Below are 19,189 nucleotides of genomic sequence, written 5' to 3'. Positions count from 1 at the left end.
ATTTCCCACCGGTCCTCTTCCAACACATCTTTGGCGTCCATCGAGTAACGCTAGCAAGAGCAGTGTGTTTGATTGTTTAAGAAATGCGCGCAGAAGAATGGTCGCATGTGATTGAAACCGATGTTTATGCAGGCAACATAGTTCTCTTGAACGAAGGTCCACGTGTAGTGTGCTAATAGAAGGCATTTATTTGAAGGAGAGTGCATCTCGACCGGCCGGGAAGGCTTAACGCAGGTGTAAGGGTGACAGGGTAATTAGGGTTTTATCGTTGTCGCCGAGTCGCCGAGTAGGGCGTTATACCTTAGTCAAAGCGACGCTTACTTACGGATGTGCTTATGTCAGCGCTTGCTTTGCCACCTATGACGATGACGTTAAATGAAGGGCCAGGCGCAGCTCTGCAAACAGCCTCCTGACAGTGGCCTCGACGCCGCAATATTTTCACACGCAAACGAACCTTTCTCTGAAAAGCGCCCCCACTCGAACATCGACCTCGCAGCCTATGTTCCACATTAGGCAGCTAGAGCGCATGCCTATTGTGATGTCAAAACCTCGAGGTTGTGTGTTCGCACGCTGTAGCAGCGGAAGACGACAACGCTACTGTATCCGAAGTAAATCGTACTTAGCGAGTTTGTGCGACGAAGAGATGAATATTGCATTTCTCCAGCGCGACCGACCTCTGCCCTACGTCCTGTACGATATTTTCACCCCTTACCTCTGCCACAGTGTAGGGTAGCCGAGCGAAGGATGGTTCCGGTCAAGGTGTTTCGTGCTTTCTTTCGTCTCGGAGACCTTGAACATCTCCTCCATGAAGTTAGCATTTCCGCGCACGAATTTTACCTCTGCTAAAGCCATGCTAACGCTGGGAGTAATTCACCCTGCTAAAGGTACTAGCATAGCGCCTACGACAGCTGAGTTCCCGGTCGGATACAGATGCAGTACGAATCTTTATTCCACCGAAAGCTGGGAGGTAAGTCTGTGTCTGTATACAGATTTATTTCTTATTTATTTATTACAGTTTCACACATATCGGCTTGTCTGAAAGAATATCTACAATGAGCTTGCGATAGCGTGCGCACGTAGTGCCTTTTCTTCTTTTTTTTTTCTCGTTTTCATTGAAATTCAGTTCATTCTAGCTAGCTTCCCTCTGAACTTCCACGTTATTAGAAAGGTAAACACTGGAATTTCCACAACGCTTTTGTGGAGGTTCACGGATAATTACAGCTGTGAAGAGGCTAATGTGGCGACTCTCAGGGAGCTCCAGAGAGAATCGTGCACATTCGACGCTGTGAAAACGTGCAAACGAGTTTCTTGCATCGCCTTTCCTCCCTGCCGCGCTTCTCTCACGTAAACACACACTCTGACCAACCCGTCTACGCGGTGTGCCAGACAGCAGCAGCAGCCGTGGCTAGGCGGAAGGAAGAGGCAAGGAAAGTTTCACTTTAAAATAAAGCAAAATTTTTGATTCAGCCAGCGTAGCCAGACAACGAAGTCGCACAGCATATTTGCGCTACGGAGATACAGATTGTAAGAAACTGCGCTACGGTACGCTTTTCGCTTTAGCTGAGCCAGTCGAAGTTGTAACATTCGTGCACTTTAACGAGCCTAAGCCACTGTGATTCCCTCTATTTCCTGTTTCGTGAGCGCCAGCAGGATTACTAGTACAGGATGCAGCATGCATTTGAGAACAAACACCTGAGTGAAGCGAAAGGTCACTCCTTTTGTAGAACAAATACATTTGAATCAGATTTGGTACCAAAGTCACCAGCTCACTTCTACGGAACTTTATTCAAGGTGTTGGTCTTTGGCAACACATACGGCTCCAATTTGGCACCGAAATAAAGTGCACTCGTCGATAACGTGCTCCTTATGGGCGGTGACTATCAAGTCCACAATGGCTAACTTCAAGACGTTTTTAACTTTGTGAGGGTCCTTGTTGTGATTCCTTCCAACGACGCCCCAAATATAAGATATCTTCCCCTGGTTCGCGATCGAAAAGAACCAATCGAAAGGCAACGCCGCTTGCGAAAGTGGTCTAGAGCGCAGCTAAAAGACCAATTGAAGATGTCCTTAGTGTAGCGACTGGAGTGTGCTGACTCGAAGCGCGAATCACGGCCTTCATGTCACAACGGGCGTGTTCCCCGTGCTTGGGCAAGGTGGTAGTGTATCGATTTAATCATGCCCCATGACTCAATGATATTAAATGACCACTATCTGCTTCGTTTCTCAAAGGGAAAACTTGTTTTAAGGACGCAAGTATTAGAGAGCATCGCCGCCGACACGTGTCTCAGTGGTTGTGCAAGCTCGCTGCTGAACACGAGGTCGGGCATTCGATTCTCGGCTACAGCTTACGTATTGCCATGGGTATGGAAGCAACAATGCCCGTGTTCTTAAGGTGTTCAAGGTGCAAGGTGCTCGTTGCGATCACGGTAAACGACTCTTTACACGCGTAAAGCGAGTAAACAGCGCTCTTTGTCGTTTTTCCTACATTCGCGCGCTCCGCAATACCGCCGTTATGAACTACGACCAACTTGCCCAAGCGTCTACCCTTGTATAAACAACTGTAGTTGCTGAAAATTATCCCAGAATCCTCCACTACTGTGTCTATGGTAGCCCCTGCGTTCCTTGAGGTGATCAATCAATCAATCAATCAATCAATCAATCAATCAATCAATCAATCAATCAATCAATCAATCAATCAATCAATCAATCAATCAATCAATCAATCAATCAATCAATCAATCAATCAATCAATCAAATACGCTATCTCTCCAAGCCCTACGAACATTTTCTGGTCGCTACGATACGAGGATTCTCGGATACACATGGAGACTACCACCGTTGAGCCAAACGCTCCAGCCGCGGACACAGCGCGTTGGGCGGCCACGTCTGCGTAACGAGACCTCATCCTCGTAAGGAGTGCCACACACCGAGCTTCTTGCGCTAATGCTGGGTCCGTTACTCCCAACGCGATTACTGCACGCCTCCTCAAATCTCCCGTGCATATTTTAAAGCGCGCAATCGCCGGGGCCGTACTCAAGCCGTCGTTCCACCGTCGCTGCCAAGCATCTTGCTCCCCCCCCCCCCCCCCCCATTTTCTTTAAAATTTCTTTTTCCTTCCTCGCTCTCTTTCCTTTCATCGCCTTCTGCTCCGTAAACGGAGGCGTCCTTGAGAGGGGCCAAGCCCCCGGTTGCCAGAAGTTCGTTAAGCTTCCGAGAAAACTCATGGCGGCTTGAGAAACGGCCAGATTGCAGCGTTGCATTCTTGAAGAAGCCCACGAGGGTTGCAATGTGGGCTTGTTGGTAATGCATCTTCAAGGGGAGTATACGGTAGCGCGATTCAAATACGGGACAAAAGAAGACACATAAGCCGATGATGCTGATGACAATAAGCCGATGATGATGTGTGTGTGTGCGTCCCTTTGTGTCTTCTTTTGTCCCGTCTTTGAGTCGCGCGACCGTACTCCCCTTGAAGAAGCTGTTCGCCCGCTGATGATATTTGCGTAGTGATACGGTGGGGCCCGACAAATCGCATTCGATAGCATTCGCTAAAGCCGTCTGCTCGATGACGATATACAGCAGTCGTTCATCTTAGTGCGGACTGCCGATATGACCTACGCGCGGCATTGAATATTAGATTATAAGATAGATTAGATTATAAGATTAGAATATAAGATTCTCTAGGCTGCGCGGCAATATTGGCGCGGTACGTAGCACTAAATTACAAGCTATCACCCGAGGAGGAGCAGGTGAGGGCATACAGCGGGTTGGGGCGATCTGGTGTTGGTCTCCTGCGTTGTGGTATCAACAGGTTGTCCATGGCATGAAATAGCCATAGTTGGCGTAGTATAGGCACAACAACGCTTTATCGCATAATACACGAGACTATGAAGATGTGTCGTCTCATAAGTGTTTATGGGTGATCGAGTGATCAGGAATTGTGATTTCAGTAGCGGCACCCATCACCCTCACTTCAATCACAAGAAAATGGGCATGCAGTCGTGCGCATGATACTACTTAACGGCTCTTCGGTTGTGTTTGTCGAAAAACTTCAATCATTCCATAATATAATATCTCGAAGCTTAGGTGACGTGAATAATTGAAGCGCATAGCTTATAAGATAAGGGAAAGACCTGATTATTGCGGTTCAAGAATTCTGACGTAATATCGTACGTACAGATCGCTGCAATTAATAAAGCGTTTACTCACTCACTGTCCCGAATTCGAGGCGGCTAAGGACGGACAGGGATAAGTTGTACACGCATACAAACATTTATATTTAAAGAACAATTATACTAAACAGCCTTAAACAAACGAACACCGTAAACGTGTCAGAACACTCAGACTACACGATATACCGGGTGTTCAAAATTAAGCTTTATGTTTTTCTTAAATTTAGGCAGTGGGAGGCACGCGAAGGCCGTCTCTGCAACTAAGTTATATGACCAAGCGGACACAAAGTGAGATTATAGTTATCGTGGTCAGCAGACCCGTTAACTAAAATTGAATAATTAGCTTTTTGTTGACTGCAGTAAGTTAGTATGTTTGTATTGAAAAGTTAGAGGCAGTCGTGTTTCGACACAGTACCAAATGGGAGAATTCTTCTAGCGTGTCTGTGCTCCGAGATATCCGACACCAAATTTTAATTGTCGTTCGCATGATTACGCATGCACGATAGTGAAGATCGGCGCAAAGCTCTTCCCTGATGTCACGCGGCTGTTGCGTGCGGCGTGTAGTCTGACAACGGGGCGGAGGCATCGGCAAAGACGATAACTGTGCCCCTTCCCATGTCGGCTGGCGAAATCAAGATATGACACCGCGGTGCGCCGTGCAGTTGTAGCTCTTGATTTCAAATAAAACTTGCAATACTTGGAAATCAGCAGTCACCTTAATTTCGTACCCAGGCAACGGCCATGACCGCTCGTCCAGTCACCATTACGCACGGGCACTGACCTCCGGCCTCTACGGTCGCGCCATTATCTTGGCATGGCAGCTGCCACCATCGTTACAGGCTGCGCGGTCGCGTGTTACGACACCAGTTCCACATTATTCGATTTATTTTTTATTTCGCCAGCCGAGAAGGGAAAGGGAACAGTTATCTTTGCCGATGCCTCCGCCCCGTTGTCAGACTACACGCCGCACGCAACAGCCGCGTCACATCAGGGAGGAGCTTTGCGCCGATCATCACTACCTTGCATGCGTAGTCATGCGAACGACAATTAAAATTTGGTGTCGGATATCTCGGAGCAGAGACACGCTAGAAGAATTCTTCCATTTGATACTGTGTCGAAACACCACTGCCTCTAACTTTTCAATACAAGCATACCTACTTACTGCAGTCAACAAAAAGTTATTATTTAATTTTAGTTAATCGCGCTGATGACAGCGATAATTATATCTCACTTTGTATACCCCTGGTCACATAACTTATTTGCACAGGTGGTCTTCGTCTGCCTCCCAGTGGCTAGTTTTAAGAAAACCACAAAGCGTAATTTTGCACATCCTGTATGCAGTTCTACTGCAAAGTCCGGACCATTCTGGAGTCGTAGCTTAGCTGTGTCGGTGTCGAATAAACCGCCGTGGCACAGATCTGGCCAGGTGGCTGCCGCTGCGTAGGACGGCTCTGACGAGTATAGGTAGTCGGCGTAGCACAGGACGGGGCTCGTGAGTGGCGACGTGGTTAAGCCCGGGCTGGCTTTCGTAGCACAGCTCGGCGCCGGAAGTGCAGCCGAAACCTGCCCGCGCACTGCGATGCACTGTCGCGGCACTCTAGGAGGACGGCCGGACCAGGTCTTTTAAGCCACCCGCTCCAGAGTGCGGCTTTAGACAGGCGGGAATCGGCCCAATGCCACCTCGCCCACTGCCAGCTCACCACATTGGCGCTTTCTTCTTCCTCGTCCCTGCGGTTTCAGGACGCCGGCTTGTTGTTGTGATTGTCGTTGCCTATCGCGTGTGTGGATCCTACCCACGATGGGGGATCGGCCAAGAAATGGGTGAATTATTCCAAATTAATATGGAGCATAAATTTCACAATATCTATGGAATTAGCATTGAATAGCGTAGAATCATCTGCTAAAATGAAATCAGGGAAGTCATATCGAACGAGTAATAATTGATTTAAAAGTGCCAAAAAGAAGTTCCACATTTGCTTGCTTGCTTCCTATATTATGGCACCTACCCTCTACAGGGGGGTATGGGGTAGGTTTGTCGAAGAAGCCGGTAGCTAAAAGGGGGAGAAAAAAATTAAAATTAAGTTATGGGGTTTTACGTGCCAAAACTACGGCTCTATTATGAGGTGCTCCGCAATAATTTGACAACCTGGGATTTAACGTGAACCTTAACCTAAGTGCACGGCTGTACACGCATTTCGCCCCCATCGAAATGCGGCCGGCCAGAACTCGATCCCGCGACCTTGTGCTTAGCAGCCCAACCCCATAGCGACTAAACAGCCACGTGTGCTTTTTGAAAGGCGAGCAAAGTAGGAGGTAATAAATCTTAATCAATATAAATTGAACATTGGAAAATGATAGATATTAAATAACTAAATTAACCAGGTATTCTCCTTGGGTCGGAAAGGAATTCGCAGACGGCTGTGCGTACGTTCCTGTGCATAAAACCCATTGTGGATGCCCCAAAGGAGAGAATGTCTTCAGTGTTTACAGGAATGCTTAATTTTCGAAAATTAAGTTTTTAGTACCTTTTTCTCTGGATTGCAAATCGACGGCAGGTCAATAAAGATGATCAATGGTCCCAGGTTTTTTGCAGATATGGCATAACACGGACAGGACCAGACCAGACCTGTTTAAATAAAAATGTACTGGTAGAATACGGCATTATAATTTTGTGAGGGTGATTTCCAATTTACGTGCGGGACACCATTGATTGTCCCAAGTGAAAAGCAGATGGGTAAAGTCTATTATTTGAAACGTCTGTTTTGCAGAGTACTTTTAAAAGAATAAAAAAATATTCTAAATCTAGTCGCGGTGGTATCAGGAGAAGTTGGCAGAACATACATGACTTGTCCATCTGAGGATAGGCGCAAGAATGTCGGCCATTTCATTTAAAAACAAACCACGGTGACCTAGTGCCCATATAAAGCCCACCAGACGTAAGGGCTAAGGATCCTAGTAAATTAAATGCTCTACTGTCTGAGGATGAGGCGAGCGATGTGCACACTGACAAGGAACCAGTCACTCTTACAGCTGTCGAAGAATTTAGAGGAAGTTTTCGAAGACATAAAATAATTGCTCTTGATTGTGCCTGAAATATGGGTGAAAAATTAAGAAGTCTGTTGGAATAAGACCAGGATAGCGCCTCAGAAAGTATGCCAGCGCACGCTTTCTCTTCATACATTGATGCATCAGTCGCTATTGCATTGTTGAATTACAATTGCACTACATGATGTTGTAATAGGCCGGTTAATTATCTAGAGGGTAGGAGCTTAGCATTGGAAGGAGATATGTTGCAGCGGCGCGACCATCGCCTCCAAAGCAGGCGGAGATGGGCTCACGTGCAGGTAGCGCGAGGATAGAACACGCTGGCGCTCTCGACCTGTGTGGCCTGGGTGGTGTCGGCCGCTCCCGAGATCCCGCGGCACCGTGGCTGGCCGGCCTAAATAAACCGTGGCCACGGCGATTTCCCCGTCACGCCGCCTCCCACAAATTGGCGACCTGGACAGACGAGTGACGTGGCCTCACGCAGTCCACCAGTCGTCCCGCGGTTGTGGGATGTCCGGGAATTCTACATCTACGTGCCGGACATCTGGTTGAACCAGCTGGACAGGCTTGGCGCAGCGGGATCTCGGGAGCGGCCGACACGGCGGCCGCTCAGGTCGAGAGCGCCAGCGTGTTCTATCCTCGCGCTACCTGCACGTGAGCCCATCTACTCCTTCACCTGCTTTGGTGACGATAGTGGCGCCGTTACAATGTCATAAAATTCATTGGCGAAGGGTCTCGCACATGTGAACATTTAGTTCCTCTATTTCTGCTTGCGCAAAAAGAAGCTGCGTATTGTATGGACCGGAGCATGTTTCATCAAAGAGCGCAGATTCTTCCTTAATAAATATATACTGCGATCGTCTCAATGAAGATTCCAGAATGTATAAGTTTTTTTTTTTATGGCGAGAATGCTGAATCTGCAAACAAGTGTGGGCAATCGGGCTTCTTCATATTGTTACGTGTAGCTGAAGCCCAATGCTATATACAATTTATTTACAGGGACGCTAACGGAAGGCCAAAATGGCGACGCTATATCAAGCGGGCCCACGTCGTCTTCTTCCTCCTCAGTGCAGCCACACTGTGGCAGCTGTTCCGTAGCATCACCCCCGGCAGTAGAAGCACCGTCCCAGTGCTTAATCTACACGTCCGCGGTGAAAGGTGTGTGGTATGGCTTTAGTTTTGCCACGTGAGCGATGTCACTTGCAGCCGACGATGACGCTGAGAGGTCGGCGGGGATGACCTCATACGTGACATCGGTCACTTGTCGCACCACACGGTATGGGCCAGTGTAGCGCGACAGCAGCTTTTCGGAAAGGCCCACACGTCGAATGGGTGACCAGAGAAGCACCACAGAACCCGGACTAAAGTGCACGTCGCGATGGTGGCAATCATAGAGTCGTCTCTGGTGCTCCTGTGAGGCCTCGAGACGGGTGCGGGCGAGCTGGCGCGCGTGGCCGGCGTGTGCGATCGCGTCGCGGGCGTATTCAGTAGCTGAACGTGTGGCCGAGGGCAACAAATTGTCTAAAGGCAACGCGGGTTCTCGGCCATATAGGAGATAGAATGGTGAATAGCCGGCGGTGTCGTGACGTAATGAATTATACGCGAACGTCACATATGGTAAATGAAGATCCCAGTCGTGGTGGTCGGTCGCGACGTACTTCGAAAGCATGTCGGTGATGCTCCGGTTGAGGCGCTCCGTGACGCCGTTGGTCTGTGGGTGGTAGGACGTGCTGAACTTGTGCTTCGTCGAGCAGGAGCGGAGGATGTCCTCAGCGACTGCCGACAGAAAGCTGCGGCCACGGTCAGTGAGTAATTGGCGCGGATCACCGTACACTAAAATGATGTCATAGAGCAGAAAGTCAGCAACGTCAGTAGCGCAACTTGTCGGGAGGGCTCTGGTGATTGCGTACCGCGTAGCATAATCAGTAGCGACGCGAACCATTTATTTCCGGAGCCCGACAGAGGAAACGGTTCAAGCAGGTCTAGAACAACACGGAAAAAGGGTTCCGGTGGTATGTCGATCGGCTGGAGACATCCAGCTGGAGGTGTGGAGGGCTTCTTCCGGCGCTGACAGGGCTCACAAGCGGCAATGTAGCGCCGCACGTAGCGAGCGAGACCCGGCCAAAAGGATCGACGCGGTACACGGTCGTATGTGCGCGAGACGCCCAAGTGTCCAGCCAAGGGAGCGTCGTGAAGTTGTTGGAGGACAGTCGAACGCAGGTGCGATGGAATTACGAGCAGAAGGTCAAGGCCGTGTGGATCGAGATTGCGGCGGTATAATGTCCCCTCCTTAAGCAGGTCCAACACCGCGAAAACCCGTTGACCACGATAATGGATGTGGAAGCTACCAACGCCGACGATCCAGCAACAGAAGGATATCCAGAAGACCCGGCGGATGGATCATGGCTCACTGCTCGCGGCCGGCGGAGACGCCGCGCCGACGCGAGGTCTGACCCAGCAGCCCGCCGCCAAGAGACGCAGCATTCGAACCAAACTGTACCACGACGACCCCAGAGGCCCCCACCTCTGCCCATTGACGATTTTAAAGTCATCCTGCGCCCGAGAAACGGTCTCACATTCGGTGAGTGGCCTCGCCACACTCTGACTCGCGCCGTCGCCATCGAGGCGCGCCTGAAGGAACAAGAGGTCGACGAACTTCACCTACGTGTTCAATGTGCCCAAAACATCGCCCTCATCAGCACGCCCAGTGAAAGAATAGCGACCAGCCTTAACAAGATGACATCGCTTGCACTTGGCCCGCATCGCTACCCCATCTCAACATACATCGCCTCCCCCGATAATTCCTGCAAAGGAGTCATCACGGGTCCCGACACAGGGACTACATCAACCGAACCTTTAGACCACCTGTTGGCACCTGGGGTGGAAATCCTCCATGCTCGCATGATCGGGCGAACAACCACGGCCATCATAACATTTGCTGGCCTCAAGGTACCGCGCTACGTTAGGTATTATGGGGCCGAGTACCGATGCTACATACACACCCCGAGGGCCCAGGTGTGCAGCGTATGCCTCACAGTGGGCCACCGTGCGGACGTCTGCCCCACGCCAAGCATCAAGCGCTGCACCACATGTGGGACTGAAAACCCATCCACCACCGAACCTCACCAGTGCCAGCCCCGGTGTCTGACGTGCAAAGGGGATCATCCGACAACCGATCCCAGCTGTCCGGGCCGGGCACGAAAGCCACCTAACAAGCAACGAGTGCGTCAGGAACTCGAGAAACAAAAACGGCAACAGCATCGTCCTCCGGCTCAATCTAGAGAGCGACGAAGCCGATCTCGCTCTCACCAGCACACGTAAGCTCCCCGCCGTTCCAGATCCCTCAGTACCACGCATCAGGCTGATTTGGACACCTGCTCATGCCTCACTGTCGGGCAATGACCGCGCTCATGCGGCTGCCCGAGAGCTAACCTGCCGGGAACCTGGCAGTGAGGCGAGCAACCCATATCAAGCCTCCCAGAATTTGCTCAACACATACCGGGACACTCTAGACATTTACAGACTAGGGCACTTGCAATATCACCCTCCTCCCAAATCCTTCTCCTGGGATGAAGCCGTATCAATGAGACGGCTTCAAACCAACTCATATCCGAACCTCCTCCTTCTCAACAAGCTCTCCCCAACCTTATATCCCACCACCTGCCCAGGGTGCGGTGCACCACCGACGACGTTCCACGTCACGATTGAGTGCCAAAAAACCCCTAAGGATATCCCTCTTCTACAATCCCCCCAACCAACATATGCGCAGTGGGAGGCGATCCTCCGTCGCTCCGAGCCTCAGGTCTGGCTGGCCCTGATACGACGAGCACGAGCGGTAGCGACAGCCATTGGGACCCTGGACTGAGGGCCCCAACCACACAAATCCTTTCACTTTATAATAAAGTTTCTTCTCTCTCTCTCTCTCTCTCCTTAAGCAGAAACATCCGGAGAGAGGCGTCGCCAGGCGTTGACTCCAGAAGGTCGATGAGGGCTCGTAATGAAGGATGGCGGCGTTGCTCGTTGCCGATTTCAAGCAACTGGGACACAGAGAAAACGCAAGCGATGGCGTCCGCATCAGCCTGTTCGTCGACGGGACAAACAATCGGCATCCTGGTGCAAGCGTCCCGTCTTATATACCACGGAGAAGGTATATTCTTGCAGGCGTAATGCCCAGCGAGCGAGTCGTCCCGTGGGGTCCTTAAGCGAGGATAGCCAGCAGAGCGCGTGGTGATCAGTGATGACACAGAAGGGGCGTCCGTACAAGTATGGACGAAACTTCGCAACAGCCCACACAAGAGCGAGGTACTCGCGCTCTGTGATTGAATAATTGCGCTCCGCGGGTGATAGAAGTCGGCTGGCATAGCCTATAACGCGATCATGTCCACGCTGGCGTTGTGCTAACACTACTCCTATGCCGTGACCACTGGCATCAGTTCGAACTTCCGTTGAGGCAGACGGGTCAAAGTGGGCCAGAATTGGAGGCGTGGTAAGGAGAGTAGTGAGTTGCAAAAAAGATGCGGCATGGTCAGGTCCCCAAGAAAATGGGGCATCTTTCTTCAAGAGGTCGGTAAGGGGACGTGCGATGGTCGCAGAATCCTTCACAAAGCGTCGGAAATAAGAGCACAGCTCTACGAAACTACGAGGGTCCTTGGTAGACTTCGGAACAGGAAAGTTTGTAACGGCGCGAATTTTGTCCGGATCAGGTCTCACGCCTCTGGTGTCCACGAGGTGTCCAAGGACGGTGATTTGGCGGCGAGGGAAGTCACATTTTGACGAGTTCAGCTGGAGACTGGCGCGGTGGAACACGTCAAGAATCGCTGAAAGACGGTCGAGATGCGTGTCAAATGTGGGCGAATAAACGATGACGTGGTCCAGATAGCACAAACATGTGGACCACTTGAACCCCTGAAGCAAAGAGTCTATCATTCGTTCGAAGGTGGCGGGCGCGTTACAGAGACCGAAAGGCATCACCTTGAACTGATAAAGGCCGTCAGGGCTAACAAATGCAGTCTTCTCTCGGCCCATGTCGTCGACGGATATCTGCCAGTAGCCGGACCATAAGTCGATAGAAGAAAAATAGGTGGCACCGTAGAGGCAGTCTAGAGCGTCATCAATACGTGGCAAAGGGTACACGTCCTTTCTTGTGATTTTGTTCAGGTGACGATAATCTACACAAATACGCCACGTTCCATCCTTCTTTTTGACAAGTACGACGGGAGAAGCCCAGGGACTACAGGAAGGCTCAATAATGTCCTTTGCAAGCATCTTTTTGACTTCCTGTTGGATAACAACTCGTTCGGACGCAGAAACACGATATGGACGTTAGTGAATAGGGTTCGCATGGCCAGTGTTTATGCGATGGGTCACGACGGACGTTTGACCTAAGGGTCGATTGTGAAAGTAAAAAATGTCGCGATAGCCTTCGATAAAAACTTGAGGTACCAAATTTTGAGGGTAATTGAAACTGACAACTGACTCCAACAAGGTAAACAGGATGGCTTTAAGTTTATAAGCATAAATGCGCGGATCATAATAAACAGAACCGATGCATTGGAAGTTGTGGTTTTGGAACATGAACCTGACGTTATTGTCATAACGGAGACATGGTTACATAGCAATATCAGAGACGCCGAAGTCGTGCCAATTGGTTACAAAACATTTAGAAGGGATCGAGGAGCAAGAGGTGGAGGTGTAGCCATATTGGTTAAGCAAAGCATATTGTGTACTGCCCTTAAACAATCGGATAGTATCGAAGCTGTGTGGATTAAAACTAAACTTGCTGATCGAACAGTTTACATTGGAGGTTATATAGGGCCCCAAATACTTCACCTGATGGAATGAACAGTCTAAGGGAATTTATGGAAAGAAATTTTCGAGAAGGAGACAATATCATTCTTCTGGGCGACTTTAATTTACCGGGAATTAATCGGAGCTCATACTCACCCGGGGAGGTAGACGTGGCTAGTTGCGAACAGCTTTTGGACTTGGCGTTCTCTTATGATTTAGAGCAAATTGTAGGAGAACCCACCAGAGTGTGTGGTACAACCTCATCTATTTTGGATCTTATTTTAGTGTGCATGGGTTGGCAGGGCTTTTGACGGACTGCCACGTAGAGGACGGAATATCAGACCACAAGATTCCAATAGCTACTTTCAGTATGTCTCCATCCCCCTCACTGGGTAACCCCAAGAAAAGAGTTTGGAATTTTCAATCCGCAGATGATGTGAGTGTCTTAGACTATCTCGAACGCTCCTTTGATGCATTTACCTACTTGTATCAATCGGATGTGAGCATTGATGATTTGTGGAATTTGTTCTACAGTGTAGTAACTCATTGCATGGATAAATTTGTTCCTAAGAAGAATAAAAAATGCAGAAAGACAAATCCTTGGATGAACCGAAAAATCATTCAGGCAAAACGGAAAATTAAACGAAGACGGAAAGCATGTTCTCAAAATAAGTATACAGATGACGAAACTTCAATTAGGGAAATGAGGCAAGAATTGAAGCGGCTAATTAAGGAGGCGAAAGACCAATTTTACAATGTAACATTGACGAAGTTCCTCTCACCCGCCGTGGTTGCTCAATGGCTATGGTGTTAGGCTGCTGAGCACGAGGTCGCGGGATCGAATCCCGGCCGCGGCGGCCGCATTTCGGTGGGGGCGAAATGCGAAAACACCCGTGTACTTAGATTTAGGTGCACGTTAAAGAACCCCAGGTGGTCAAAATTTCCGGAGTCCTCCACTACGGCGTGCCTCATAATCAGAAAGTGGTTTAGGCACGTAAAACCCCATAATTTAATTTTTTTTTTTTTTGAAGTTCCTCTCAGAAGCACCGGCTAAGTTTTGGCGATATGTCAATCCGCCCAATAAGCAGTGCTGTTCTAATCCCGAAATTAATAATGCTGAAAGGGCTGATCAATTTAATCTTTTCTTTTCGTCGGTTTATACAAAGGATGATGAAGCAGTGCCTAGTGTATGTGAATTAATTCTCTGTCCGCCCTCCCATTCCGAATATTAAGATAACTGAGAAAGGTGTTCTAAACCTTTTACTCAATATAAAGACTAAAAAGAGCCCTGAACCAGACGATATTCCTAACGAATTCTTTGTGAGGTATGCTGAATAGGTTTTAAGTTCCTTACAAAAATATTTAATTCCTCAGTATTAAATGGGTCTTTCCCTACCGCATGGAAACTAGCAAGAATAATATCAGTTCATAAAACTGGGAACACTTCAGACATTAGAAATTACCGACCAATTTCCCTCACAAGTACATGCTCTAAACTTCTGGAACATATCATATCCAAACACTTGTCACAATACCTTGAAATGCATACCTTGTTATCCTCTGTGCAGCATGGATTCCGTAAAGGACTATCTACGATCACTCAATTAGTTGAATTGGTTCATGACACTTCACAAACGATAAATTCCCGTGGACAGATGGACCTCATTTATTTGGATTTTGCCAAAGCATTCGATAAAGTTTCCCACTCCAAACTTTTGTTCAAAATTAATACTGTGCTTAAGAATCCTAACCTCACAAAGTGGTTTACATCGTACTTACAGTGCCATCAGCAGTACGTTCAAATAAACGCGCATAGGTCCAGTCTTCAACCGGTGTTATCCGGAGTACCTCAGGGAAGTGTCCTAGGTCCTCTTCTCTTTCTTATTTTCATTAATGACTTGACACATCACATTTCTGTTCCAATAAGACTATTCGCTGACGACTGTGTTGTTTATAATAATATAGAATCTTTCAGTGACAAAATTAAATTGCAATGCAACCTTGATAACATTATGAAATGGTGTTCTGACTGGCAAATGGTTATAAATCCAACTAAATCAGTAAGCATGTCTATGACAAGAAAAATGATCCTGCTATTTCCTTATAGTATACATGGCAACAAGCTTAAAAAAGTAGAGGAGCACAAATATTTGGGTTTATTATTTAGAAGTGACTTAAGCTGGAATAGGCATGTAGATGAAGTAAGTAAGAAGGCGAATAATGCGCTTTGGAGCCTAAGACGAAAGTTACACACAGCAACTTCTGAAGTTAAAAACGTGGCCTATAGAACACTGATCAGACCAATATCATTGAGTACGCGAAAATTGTCTGGGATCCTTACACAGAGAAAAACCGCAAGAAACTGGAAAGGATTCAGAGGTTGGCTTCTCGATTCATCTTCAACAAATATGGTCGACTTCACTCCCCTTCAAAACTATGTCAGCTTGCAAATCTTCCTAATTCAGAATTAAGGACTAAGTATGATAGACTGAAGTTCCTGTTCCTTATTATTCATAATGAAATAAAAATTAATAGGACGAACTATTTTGAAATTTCTAATAACTATTCTTCTAGACATCGCCACAGCATGTATATTCCCCCTCCGGTAACCCATAATGACACATTTAAATATAGCTTCTTTCCAAGAACGATAAAAGAGTGGAACATGCTTCCCGATTTCGTAGTTCAGTCTACCTCTTTAAATAGTTTTCTGAGTAATTTGCATGCCATTATTTATTCCGAGAGCGTGGTCCGTTAATGATCTGACTTTCTGAATCATCTTATTTTATGATTTTGTTATTATCTGTGTATGTTGTTCTTATTTTACATGCCTCAAGGTACATAGACTAGTTTTTTTCTGCTTGCCCTATTACAATGTATATGTAATGTAATTTCTTTTTGTACGTTGTATTCAGATGTATTGTACGCCCTGCCTGAATCAGATGTGTTGACGTTGCTTGTTTTATTATTTTTCTCCACTCCTGTAATGGCCCTAAAGAAAGGGCTGACAGTATCAATAAAGAAGAAAGAAAGAAAGAAAGAAGAAAGAAAGAACGCGGCAAAGAGCTTCAGCTTGAGCAGATGTAAGGTCAGAGGAAATCATCTTCTCAATGTCGACGTCAGTACCGTGCGATGACGTCACGGTATGGGCTGAGCTGTGACGATCTTCCACTGTGAATGGCTCGATCTCATCATCCTCCAAGGCGCTAATTATAGCCAATGAAATCCCCTGAAGTAGATCTTGCGCGGTTAGCACGAAATTGACTAGGGGAAGACAGGTGCGGTTGCCAGTAATTGTCAGCACAGTGTGCGGCACGGTAATACCACGTGTAAGTATAACTGCCGGAATTGGTGCGACCAAGTAATTACCATCAGGTACAGCTGGTGAGGACAAGTTGACGTGTGTCACAGAGTGAGGTGGTAGGCGAATAAAGTCCATGCAGCTCAAACGGCTTGGAGGCGGGTCCACAGGGTCGGCAAGAAGAGGCAAGTCAAGGAAAAGTGAGCCGCCCGAACAGTCAATGAGGGCAGAATGATTGGCAAGGAAGTCCTGACCGAGAGTGAGTTCGTGAGGGCAATGCTCGATGACGGTGAAGAGAACGACGGTGTGTCTCTCAGCAATGGTGAGTCGGGCAGAGCACATGCCAACGATAGCGACAGTCCCTCCGTCGGCGACTTGTAGTACAACTCGGTTCGGGGCGGGCGTCAGAACTTTCTTGAACCGACGGCGAAGAGCAGCACTCATAATGGACACATGCGCCCCGGTGTCAATCAACGCGCACACAGGAACATTGTCGACGAGAACGTCCAAAAGATTCTTTTTCGTGGGTAAGGTGAAGCGAGGATTTCGTGCCAATGTCGTTATTGCAGCTTCACCTCCAGAAGCTGCACTGTCTAGTTTTCCGGTCGGGGGTGCGGCGAGTAGGTCGGAGAAGGAGCACGGCGTGACGGGGGCGAACGAGATTGATGACGGGAGGGAGAAGGCGAGCGGGAGTAGCGGGGTCGTGTCAAAGGTGTCGCAGGGTCAGATGATGGAGCGGGCATAATAGGGGCGAAGGCAAAGGATGCGCTAGAGGGGCGATGGTGGTAATCAGGAGAATAGCGTGTCGGAGAAGTCCAGCGGCTGCGGCAGTGGCGAGCGACATGTCCAATGCGTCGGCAGTTAAAACAGGTCGGCTTGTCGTCCACGGTTCGCCATTCGGAGGGGTTGCGCTGTCCTTAATAGTGAGAAGAGCACGGTGGGGATGTGCGTGGAGAGAGGGGTTCCGAGCATACGGAACGAATGGAGTGCAGGCCGACGTTGGACAACTCTTGACGGACGACGGCCTGGATCAAGGAGGTTGTCACCGGAGAATGATCAGGTGACAGGAATGAAGGAGCCGCCGGTTGTGCCGCTTGGACCTCACGACGAATGATGCGGGCCAAGTTGTCACATCGCGACGGCTGGTGGAAGAGGTCGTCACAGGATGACGTAGCAGCTGTGTTGGGAAGTCGCGTGATGTGCCGGGATACCCGGCGGCTTTTAGCATGCTCGAGACGGCGGCACTCCTTCAGAATCGTATCAATGCTGGTGACGTTCGTAAACACCAGTAAATTGAAGACGTCGTCAGCAATGCATTTGAGGACGTGATTAACCTTATCGTCCTCCGACATGGTCGGGTCAGCCTTGGCACAAAGGGCCAAGGCGCCGGGAATGTACGACACGTAGTCTTGGCATTGACTTGGCGACCGAACGGATTGCCAAGAAAGGTCGCGGAGCTTCTCTTTGAAGAGATTCCAGCTCGAGATCTCCTCTTCGTCAGTCTGGAACCATGCAAGTGGAGCTCCGTCGAGGTAGAAAAGAACGTTCGCAAGCACAATAGTCGGATCCCACCTGTGACTGGTGCTGACACGTTCGTATAAGCGGATCCACTCGTCAACATCAAGACTGCCGACTCCCTTGAAAACACCAGGATCCCGAGGAGGGGAAACGGCGACGTAGGTCGGGGCTGTAGGCGGAGACGGTTGCGTAGCTCAAGTGCCGCCAGCAGGAGCCGAAGTTGCACTGTCGCCGTTGCGACCGCTGCGAAGCTCCATGACGGGTACGGGGAACGTCCACCTCCACCAAATTAATGTTACGTGTAGCTGAAGCCCAATGCTATATACAATTTATTTACAGGGACGCTAACGGAATGCCAAAATTGCGACGCTACATCAAGCGGGCCCACGTCGTCTTCTTCCTCCTCAGTGCAGCCACATTGTGGCGGCTGTTCCATAGCAATATAATACATTATTAGCAACAAATTGTGGTAGTACGAGACAAATCCGCAGAGCCTCTCTCTCTCTAGAAGAACGCAAGGGATAATCCTGTGTGGGGCCCACCAGAGAACAAAAAGCACCCAAATTCCAATATGAGTCGAACGTACCTGCGATGAACCATAGCGAGAGTGTCCCTGCGTAGCCAAGGGCGGCGTTGACGTTGTATGCCTCGAGGACCACTTCACTTCCAATTGTCTCACTCTTTAGTGCAAATCCGTGCACTCACTCACTCACTCACTCACTCACTCACTCACTCACTCACTCACTCACTCACTCACTCACTCACTCACTCACTCACTCACTCACTCACTCACTCACTCACTCACTCACTCACTCACTCACTCACTCACTCACTCACTCACTCACTCACTCACTCACTCACTCACTCACTCACTCACTCAACCAATTAATCAAAGTATAAGATGGAATTAAAGATGGAAAAGTATAAAGAAAAGTATTAAAGTATGGATGGAATCAACCAATCAATCAATCAGTCAAAGTATAATATGAAATTTTGGCGCATTGTATTACCTTATTTCGCGGCTCAGACACCAAAATCTTGTGAATATGTCGCGCTGGTAACACATGCTTCTCTGACTACGCGATTCGTCGAGCAACAGTAATTTCATTTATCTGGCAACGAAACACCGGAGCGGTAGTCCGAAGCGCATTCACATGTGCTCACTTATTTGCTTGCAACCGGCTTTCTGTGACTTGCGTTATGCCGTCGGTATCGAGCAACGAATCGCAGGCTCCAGTGAAAAAGCGACCACCTCCATTTCCCAGCACATTGCATCCCAGTGGTCGGAGCGTTGTGAAATGTTATCGCCGCACCGAACTTTCTGGCAGAGGACGAGACTGCTTGGGCACACTAATCCCGGCCTGCACAA

At 48.7% G+C, this 19,189-nt stretch overlaps 1 protein-coding gene across 3 annotated transcripts in view; it reads left to right on the top strand.

The window, feature by feature from the left end:
• The window catches only part of LOC126529666 (muscle calcium channel subunit alpha-1-like), a 607,411-nt gene that overhangs the window by 231,626 nt on the left and 356,596 nt on the right, over window positions 1-19,189 (top strand). The window lies entirely within an intron of this gene.

Source organism: Dermacentor andersoni, chromosome 9, assembly GCF_023375885.2.
Source record: "Dermacentor andersoni chromosome 9, qqDerAnde1_hic_scaffold, whole genome shotgun sequence".
NCBI classification, from domain to species: domain Eukaryota; kingdom Metazoa; phylum Arthropoda; class Arachnida; order Ixodida; family Ixodidae; genus Dermacentor; species Dermacentor andersoni.
Note: the sequence above shows the minus strand (reverse complement) of the source record. Positions and strands in the feature narration are given on the sequence as shown.